Raw genomic sequence first — 10,646 nt, 5'->3', positions numbered from 1 at the left:
GAAAAATAGCGTTCGGGCCGGGCTTTCGGGCTTCCGGCTTCATTTCGGGCCGGGCTCGGGCTTGAAGACAAGGAGTATTTCGGGCTTCGGGCCGGGCTCGGGCTTGAGAAATGAAGGTCGGGCTTTTACAAGCCCGGCCCGAAACCTGGCCCGGCCCGGCGTTTGCCCGGGTTTACATGTAGGTACTCAAACTATGAAAATTGTCATCCAGGTTCTCGAAGTACAGTAAGTGTGTCATGCTAGGAAAAATATAGGTCCTCGGACTACTTTAGTGTTGAACTGATATTGGACCTATATGACACACATAGCGTACTTGAGAATTTGAATGTTGGTTTCATAGTTCGAGGACCAATGTGACATCTGTGAAATAATTCGAGGACATACAATGCAGTTCACTCAGTTGCCGGTAAAAATGGCAATTTTATCCGCGGGTACCGTACCCGCATGGGCAGGGTATGGTTACACTTTTATATCCGTGGGTAGTATCCATACCCTACCCGTTAAGCCATGGGTAGGGTATGGGTATAGCGTTGTACCCGCGGATATACCCATACCCTACCCACTTGTGAACTAATGTTAAGGTGTTGTCAATTAATTTTAATTTGTCATGTGACTCATCTACTCCTATTGACTTATGGGTATGCTGTCATTTCTTAATTTTGATAGTGCTCATGTACTCATCTACCTATTATTGAGGTGGCATAATTGATTTTTCTGTCAAATGTGATATCATTGAGTGTAAACTTGTGAACAACTTGTTCTACCCGCTGAGTATTCAATGAATACGGGTACTGGTCGGGTATGGGTATGAGTAAACTTCTGTACCCGTGGGTACGGATATGTGTAAAATTTGGTACCACTGATTATACGACTATGAATATGATATTGCTCTACCTCGCCCGTACCCTACCGGCTGCCATCCTTAGTTGTCGGCGTTGGCGAACCTGGCGACGAAGGTGGCGAGGATGGCATCCTCCACCCGCGACCACGCCCCCCGCTTCACCCTTGCATTGTCGCAGCATGCCGAGTTCCCCAACCATCCAAGTCCAATCCTCCACCTCCGGAGCAGTGAATGTATGCTGTATGTGTTGATCTCCTGTCTCCATGCTAAGAAGGGAAATTGTATAAGAAAACCATCATACCAGATAACATCGTATCTCCTCTGTCTCGTAATACTCCCTCCCTCCCAAAATACTTGTCTTTAAAATGAATAAAAAAGATGCATCTAAACTAAAATATGTCTAGATACACCCTCTTTTATTTATTTTGATGACAAATATTTTCGGATAGAGAAAGTATAAGATCCTTTTGACACTAGTACTAGTGCTAGATAACTACTGCTCCTAGCGAAAGAAACAGCCTACTAGGATACTACGAATTGTTTCTGTAGGGGCAGCGGCACGCTGCATGCGCGCGGCCCAGTTGTTTTTCTCTTCTCTTTTCACTCACTTGGATTAATTTACGTGACAATGAACTTGGTTTTTTCTTGGGTATAAATTTGTTGTACGCAGCATCATCCACAAGTTAATTGACGCAGCAGCATCCTGGTGCAAGGACGTCTTGGTAATTGTTGTTCTGCGTCGCCTCGTCGACGTGTCACAAGGATGACAGCGGCGTCCAGTGCAAGGGCAGGAAGACCGTTGGGCACGGTATGCTGCCCCACGTTCGTGCTCTGCATGACCAAAGTTTGGCATCGAGTACGGTGAGAAGGAGGCAGCACCGCGGATCTGGTCATTGCACGAATCTCAGTGCCGCAGATCAAGACAAGTTCATGGATCCCATAGTATCTCCAGCCGTTCACCGCCCATGGAGTGAAATATCGCCTTCTGGAGGCTAGCCGGCGCTATTTTCACCGTGGGGATGGCCGGTTCCCAACCGCCACCCCAAGATGGCCTCAGATGCCGTTTTTTGAAATACAAATTCGGCTAACTTCCGAAGAAAATTACACGAATTTGGACCAAATTCAAGCGGTTTTCATTCATGTTTGTACAAATTTAAAGACATAATTAAAAAAAAAAGTACGCCGCCACCGCCCCGAGCCTACTACATGCCTAGGAGTTGTAGATTGCGGTGTAGTCGCCGCCGTCGTCCTGCACGCTGCCGTCCTTGCTGCAGCCCTGTCCTGGGTCGGCGCTGCGGATGGGGTTGGTCAGCGCTGGCGCCTCCCCGTCGCTGTCGTTGAGGACGATGACGCTGCCATCGTCGCAGCCACGAAGCCGAGTGGTGATCTCCTCCAGGGCGCGGTGCTGGCGCTCCATCTCCTCCCGCACGTAGTCGTCCCGCACCCATTTCAGACCGGTTTCGAGGTCGGCGGCCATGTCGACGTGCTCCTGCTTGACGATGACGGGTGACGTCGCCGGCTCCTTCTTCGGCCTGACCAGGTGAAGATGGCCGCAGGGAGGAAGGGAAGGTTGGCGGCCAGTGGCGAAGCCACACTTGGGCTGGGTAGTTAAATGACTATGCAGCTTTTTGTAAAAACTACATGCTTCAAGTAGAAATCATGCCAAAAAAACTTATAAATGCATATATCTGACTACACGACATTCAGTTGACTACACACGATTGGATTCCTGGCACCGCCACTGTTGGCGGCGACCCTCGTTTATGACGAGACTGTCGTCGCGGCTGCGACGATGCTCCGATGTCTCCTGGGGCGCAACCTTGACGGTGGCGAGCGGTGTCGTTGTGCCGGAGGAGTGGGAGCTGGAGGAAGAGGAGGATGCCCCTGCCATGCGCCTCGGTAGCCACGAGTTTCCGCTCCGGGGCAAGAAAGAGGGCACTGGGTACTCCAACGCCGGCGCGTTGCCGCCCTTGATGTGCTCGAGGACGGTGTGGAGCATGCCCTCGAGGACGCCCCACCACTGACGGCGGCCATCGGAGTTGTGGCCCCTCTTGGTGCCGAAGCACCATTCTTGGACGCGAGCTGGTCGGCGTGCTGGCGCTGGAAGTATGTCGTCCACAGAGCGTGGTTGTTGGGGGCGTACTTCGGATGCTGCCGCGCTTCCTCTGGCAGCGTCACCCGGATCTGCGCATCTCGTCGCGGCGTTCAGCATCGGAGGGCGGCGGGGGCATAGGGACGCCGCCGGCGCTGAGTCTCCACGAGCTCGGCACACGCATGTCGGGCGGCGCTGGGTAGTTGGCCTCATAGAGGAGGCGCGCCTCCCAGTCATGCAGATGGCGGCAGCCGAAGCCGTTGGCTGCCGCTGTGTCGCCGAGGAACCTCTCCGCTGGCCAGGCTAGAGACGGGGAAAGGAGAAAGGGTGGTCGGTGGCGTAGAAGAGAGGGGCGACGGTGATAGAGAGAGATGGTTGTGGCGAGGAAAAGTGTGCGGTCAGCGGCGAGGGGGGCGACTTTTATAGCGGCGATGGGGCGACGAGTGGGCGACAACAGTGTGGACGCGTGGTGGGAAGGGGCAGGACGTGCGGCGGCTCGCTTTCATTGCGCCGCCCGTGATCAATGGAAGGCTGGCCGGCGGCAGCCTTGCCATTGATTGCGCGGGAGCCGAGGCGATGAGGACGAGGTGCAGTCGCTGACTCGGCGGGTCCACGGGGCCCTCGGCGCGCTGGGTTCGGCCTAGATCCGCTTGCCAATTTTGGTCATACCGGTAAAACTTGAGTTTTTGGGATGCGACTGGACCCTTTTTTTTTGAGCCGGCAATAGAAAAGCGATGCTCTCACTCTGACCAGAAGACGTCGCTGAGTCGTCTGCAAAAGCTTACACATGGTGAGACAAGCTACTCATAGTAGACGGAGGTTTCACCGGCGTCTCGCGGCTTGGGTCGTATGAAACGTGGCATTCAAAACACGTACCCTCCTGGTCCTCTGAATCACCAAGTCCGAGAGAGCGCAAGGTGGGGTTTCCTAGCGAGGTAATAGCACTGCAGGTCCCTGAACTTGCATGTCAGGTGATGGTTTGGTCCTTGAAGTTGAAAAGGTGGATTATTTCATCCTTCAACTTGTCATGGATGTGCAAATTTAGTTCAGGGCCAATCAGAACTCGCCAAGTGGATGCCAAGTGGCCTGGCTGGTCAGCACGCGGCATTTTGCACTTAGCCCCCTGCCTTTGTGACAAATCAACCCGCAGTTCAACACAATGTGGCACATGTGTTGGTATATATTCCTTGGAATATTTTATCCTGTCGGCAGCTCCCCCTCCACTCACCTCTCTGCTCCCTCGCTTCCTTCCTCTGCTCCAGCATGTCACCGATGCCAACTCACCACCATGGTATCTTGGAGTGAAGGATCCAGCTCGTCGTCCGACGGCTACTCTGTCACAAGTGAGGTTAGTTCGTCACTATGCCTCTGGCAGTTAGGGTTAGGGCTGGAATGGGGAATTTTGCTGACTAGAATGTGTTGTAGGCTCCTACTCCTGCTACCATTTTCTGCTCTAAGTGGAGAGGCCTTGCTCCAGATCTTGCAGCTAGATGTGAACACAGTTGTGTCTGTGAGAAGTTAGTGTCCTTTGAATCATTTGATAGTGGAAGGAGGTATCTTGCTTCTGCACAAAAGGTTAGTAGATCTATAGTTAAATCCAAACTTGAAATGTTTCATCTTACTATGATTTGTATAAGAGTGTGTCACAGCATCTTGTTTGTGAACTTAACTTGATTTTTCAGTTAACATCATCTTGTTTGTGAATTTAACTGAATTTAAATGAACTAACTAAACTTAAATGAACTAAACAGAACCTAACTGAACTTAACTAAACTTAACTGAACTTAACTGAACTTAACAACATCTTGTTTGTGAATTTAACTGAACCCCAAGCTTTTTTCATTTATCTAATTTTTTTTCTTTCTTATTTGTAGGAAACACCTAAATGCAACTTTGTGGAGTGGATTGACCCTGAATGGCCTGCCACTCTGAAGATGAGTTTAGCTAGGGTTTGGGGCATGTATGAAGATGAGAACAAGCTAAGGCTCAGGGAAAATGTAGTTAATGCTAAAGAAAATTTTAGGGTTGTGAAAGAGAAGGAAAAGATGAAAAAAGATCTGAGGTTTTTAAACTAGATTTTGCTAAGATGGTGGCTGACAAGGAGCAGGCAATTACTGAGTTGGGCAATGCAAGACTTGCTCTTTCTGATCTAGAGCAAGAGCTTGAGAAGAAGAAGTTGTCTGATAAATCTAGCACTAGCATTCATCAGGTTTTGAGGGCTAAGGCAGAGAAAGAGAGGGTTGAGATGAAGCAACAGATGGACAACATGAAGGAAGAGATGGACAAAGTGGTGTCATAGAAGGATGAGCTGAAGAAGGAGAAGAAGAAACTAGAGTACATGATTGGTGATTTGTTCAGGCACAAGGAGGAGACCAAGAGCAAGATAAGGAAGGTGAAGGAGATCTTAGATGAATTTGAGTAATTCATTGTTGGTGTAATGTTGTTAAGTTGGAGCTATTAATTAGTTGTACTAAATTTGTTGGTGTAATGCCAGTATTATGTAATGCACTGAATTTTTATGACTGCTTTTAGTTAACTAAATCTGTATGACTGCTTTTAGTGTTACTAGTTATCTAAATGTCTCTAGTTAAGTGCAACTTTTACAGTGTCAGTTAACTAGTTATCTAAATCTATATGACTGCTTTTAGTTTTACTAGTTATCTGAATATTCAGTGTACTTAATTTAAATGAGCCATTTTCAGTTAACAACAAAAATTTCAATTATCTGAAGATTCAGATAACTGAATTTAAATGAGTTATATCCAGTTAACAAAAATCATTTATATAGTTAACAAAAATTCAGTGCACTGAGGTTAAGAATTTAAATGTTAACTGCCAATTGAATATCTACTACTTGTATACAGAACTACAGCTGCTATCTAGAGTAGTGCACAACAACAGCAGCATGGCAAGCATAGCAGCAGCAGCATCAACATTGCAACCAAGTGAAATGCATGCCAAAGAAGCAGCATCATGGCCTACAGAACTATTGCATGCCAAGTGAAAAGTTGTAGCTACATACCACATCATAAGTGGCACTCTATGGAAACATAGTAGCAGATTATAGCAACAATTGCAGCAAAATAGTACCAGATGGCATTGTAACAGAGCATTCTAATAGCAGCATAATTATATAGATATCATTGCAGCAAAGCTCAACCATATATAGAAGCAGTTCAACCAGATGTGCCTAACCATTCCACATTACAATTAACTTATGTTCTCTGCTTATATAGAGCACACGTAACATAAAATAACCAAAATATCACTAACTTATATGCTGAAATTTTGCTAGTCAGCATACCTAACTACTGCATCATCTTCTTGTTCAGCATGTCCAGCATCTTCAGTTCTTCATGTGCTTCAGGCGCTCCGAGCGGGGCACCTCCCTTGCAAATAGCCTCTTCTTCGTCTTCTCCGGCTCCTGTGCTACCGCCGCCACCTTCTCCTCTTCTGGTCAGCCATCACCTCCTGCTTGATGATGTCAGGCACATCTAGGAGCACCTCCACGTCAATTGGGAGGTCTCTATCGCCCTCCCTGGCGTTGTGGACTGGCGCGAGCATCTGGATCTCGTCCTCCTCCTCCTCTTCTTCGTCGTCCGACAGGACAACGACCGACACCTCAACATTGTCAGATGAGGCATATGAGTCAGAGGAGTCTGAATCCCCTCTATAGCCCGAGTCATTCTCGAAGTCCACCTTGCAGTACTCCGAGTCGGATGACAGAGAGACGTCGTCGTCATCGATGTGGACGAGGGGCGCCGGCGCAGGCAGGACCAGAACCACGTCATGGATGCGCTGCATCCTCGACCACACACGGTTCAGATCCGGCTGTGGCTACTGCGTGGTGGCGGACCTGTACATCCACCAACGCGAGCGCTGCGTCGGATCGTTGGAGCGCGTCTCCACCATTGCAAAATGGAGGATGTTGGCCGGAGGGGTACCTGGGCCGTCCATGAGAGCGTGCATCTTCTCGCCATCGGTCATCATGCCGATGAGGGCGCGCGCGTGGTACCTAAGCGTGCCGATGTTGGGGAACCACCGGCCTATCTCCTGGAGCTCCGCGCGTGCGACATCATCGTCGCCTACTAGCTCGTCGACCATCCTCTGCCATGCAGGGTGGTTGTCCATGGCGTCGATGGCAGCATCGAGATGGCCGACGAGGGTTTTCTTGTGGTGGAGTGGGAGGTGGGGAGCGTAGAGCCCGAGGCGTCATGAAACGGAAGTGGTGAATGGGGGGCGGTGGGTGGTGGCCTTTTAATAGGAGTGGAAGAGCGAATGGCACCGCTCTGATAAGCACCTACAGTCTATATCAGTATAACAAGCGTAGCAATGAGTATCTATCAAGATCACTAGTACTAGCGCATTGGCATGGAGCTCAACCTATCAAACAAAGGGTCGAGGGTTCGATACCCAGGACAAACATTTTTTTTGGAAAATTATTTTTAATTAACAACAACATTGTTCACTCCAAAATAGATCAGTATTTAGTTAACAACAGCAGTATTCACTCCAAAACATCTTTAAAGCTTTTTTTCAATTTAAAGCAGCAAAATTCAGTTCAAAGCATATGCACTAGATCACTTCAACTAGATCACTAAGTTAACTACATCTTCAGTGAAACTAGATCACTAAGTTAACTTTTTTTAGAAAAGGAGGATGACCCCCGGCCTCTGTATCTGGGAGATGCATATGGCCACTTTATTGATTATTCTCAAGGACCTTACAAAGTGTTACAACAATATGCCTGAATCCACCATCTAGGCAACATATGCCACTACTCCTATCCATATGATGAAGGGGTGCTAGCTGGGCCACTACCCAGACCACTCACCTAAACATAGCATCAAAAGCCGGAATCCCCAGCCTAGCCACATACCGGGTCTAGGGCATAAACCGGCCTGACGCACTCACAGGTGTCATCTCCGCCATCTTCCACTGGTCCATCTCCAAGCAGATTGAAGTGCCAACCTTGACAGGCTCCTCCGCCATCAATGCCACCATGACGCCAAATGACGACCACCACCTACGCTAGTCCATCGCCAAGCAGATGGAACGCTACCACAAGATGAAGATCAATGGTAGAATAGATAGAACGCCGCACACATTGCCGCCGCCAAACACCTCACACGCACCACAAAGCGCCCACCGTGCTTCAGGGAACCCCAGGCGACACCTTCAAGAAGGAGCGCGACGAAGGTACGACGCCGTCCCCCGCAAGGGGAACTAGAGCTTTCGCCCAAATGAAGAGCACAGTGAGAAACGGGATAAGACCTCAACAAGGCCTCCAAGAAGGGAACCGAAGCCCACAACGGCACCACCACTGTCGTGGCCTCCACCGACGGCCAAGGGTTTCCCCCGATCCCGCCCTCGTCCCATCCACCCGGCCAAAGACCTTACCAGGGGAGCGCACGTGATAACCCACAAGTGTAGGGGATCGCAACAGCTTTGGAGGGTAGAGTATTCAACCCAAATTTATTTATTCGACACAAGGGGAGCCAAAGAATATTATTGAGTATTAGCAGTTGAGTTGTTAATTCAACCACACCTGGATAACTTAGTATGTGCAGCAAAGTATTTAGTAGCAAAGTAGTATGATAATAAAGGTAACAGTGGCAAAAGTAATATTTTTGGTTTTGTAGTAGTTGTAACAAGAGCAACGGAAAAGTAAATAAGCGAAGCACAATATGTGAAAAGCTCGTAGGCATTGGATCAGTGATGGATAATTATGTCGGATGTGATTCCTCATGTAATAGCTATAACATAGGGTGACACAGAACTAGCTCCAATTCATCAATGTAATGTAGGCATGTATTCCGAATATAGTCATACGTGCTTATGGAAAAGAACTTGCATGACATCTTTTGTCCTACCCTCCCGTGGCAGCGGGGTCCTTACGGAAACTAAGGGATATTAAGGTCTCCTTTTAATGGAGAACCGGAACAAAGCATTAGCACATAGTGAGTACATGAACTCCTCAAACAACGGTCATCACTAAGAAGTATCCTGATTATTGTCACTTCGGGGTTGTCGGATCATAACACATAATAGGTGACTATAAACTTGCAAGATAGGATCAAGAACTCACATATATTCATGAAAATATAATAGGTTCAGATCTGAAATCATGGCACTCGGGCCCTACTGACAAGCATTAAGCATAGCAAAGTCATAGCAACATTAATCTCAGAACATAGTGGACACTAGGGATCAAACCCTAACAAAACTAACTTGATTACATGGTAAATCTCATCCAACCCATCACCTTCTAGCAAGCCTACGATGGAATTACTCACACACGGCGGTGAGCATCATGAAATTGGTGATGGAGGATGGTTGATGATGACGATGGCGACGAATCCCCTTCTCCAGAGCCCCGAACGGACTCCAAATAAGCCCTCCCGAGAGAGATTAAGGCTTGGCAGCGGCTCCGTATCGTAAAACATGATGAAACTTCCTCCCTGATTTTTTTCTCCGTGAGACGGAATATATGGATTTGGAGTTGAGGTCGGCGGAGCCTCAGGGGGGCCAGGAGACAGGGGGGCACGCCCAGGGGGGTGGGCGTGCCCCCCACCCTCGTGGACAGGCTGTGGCCCCCCTGGTCTTGATTCTTTCTCTAGTATTTTTTATATTTTCTGAAACTTGCCTCCGAGGATTTTCAAGACATTCCGAGAACTTTTGTTTTCTACACATAAAACAACATCATGGCAGTTCTGCTGAAAACAGCGTCAGTCCGGGTTAGTTTCATCCAAATCATGCAAGTTAGAGTCCAAAACAAGGGCAAAAGTGTTTGGAAAAGTAGATACATTGGAGACGTATCAGCACGCAGTCGGAGAAGGCGTTGGACTTCATCGAAGCAGGCATGCCGGGTGACGGGGCACCCCGACCCACCATAGTAGACGTCCACCGAGACCTCGCCGCCCGCACAACCGAAGTCGCGGACCACCAGCTCCCATGGCCGTCGCCCATCGAGAGGCCACGCCGTCCACATCGCCCGAGGCCGCCGCCCCGGCATCCACCCACCGCGCACATCCCGTCAAAACACGGAGAACGACCCACACCGCCTGTCGTGGAATTGTCATGTCAGATGTCCTAGTGAAAGGACTTAATCGTGGAGCCATCGCAACTAGGAAGCTTGAAGGGGTTAGTTAGGACAAGAGACACGAGGGGTTTATACTAGTTCGGCCCCTTACGTTGAAGGTAAGGCCTACGTCTAGTTGGGTTGGTATTACTTGATGTTTCGATGACCAGGGAGCGAGATACGCTATGCCTCGTTCTCGATGAGTTGTTTCTTTCCCTCAGCCGCCAGCGGGTCGTCCCCTTATATACATGGGTGGATGCCCTGCAGCCTACAGAGTCCCAGTCAGCTCATAGACAGTGTCCGGCTCGGTGACTAGTTAAGTCTACCTTATGTTACAAGTCATATTATCATGACGGTTTACCACTATGGACCTTAAGCCTCTTGCGGGCTTTAGACCCTTTATTGAACCGCCATCTTCATGCTCGGTCTTGGGCTTCTTTCTGATGAGTCTTCTTTGCCTAACACGGCCCCTCCTGGGCGGCTTACACAAATAGTTATATCCCCAACACCGCCGCCACCAGGGAGACCACACCGCGAGCACCCAAGCCAGGCGACGAGGCAGGGCCGCGCCGGCCAGATCCGGGCGGATCCGGCGATCCCCGGCCCACCAGCCGCCAGAGAGGAGCCGTCCC

Source organism: Triticum dicoccoides, chromosome 5B (assembly GCF_002162155.2).
Source record: "Triticum dicoccoides isolate Atlit2015 ecotype Zavitan chromosome 5B, WEW_v2.0, whole genome shotgun sequence".
Classification (NCBI taxonomy): Eukaryota; Viridiplantae; Streptophyta; class Magnoliopsida; order Poales; family Poaceae; genus Triticum; species Triticum dicoccoides.
This window is presented reverse-complemented; position numbering follows the sequence as displayed.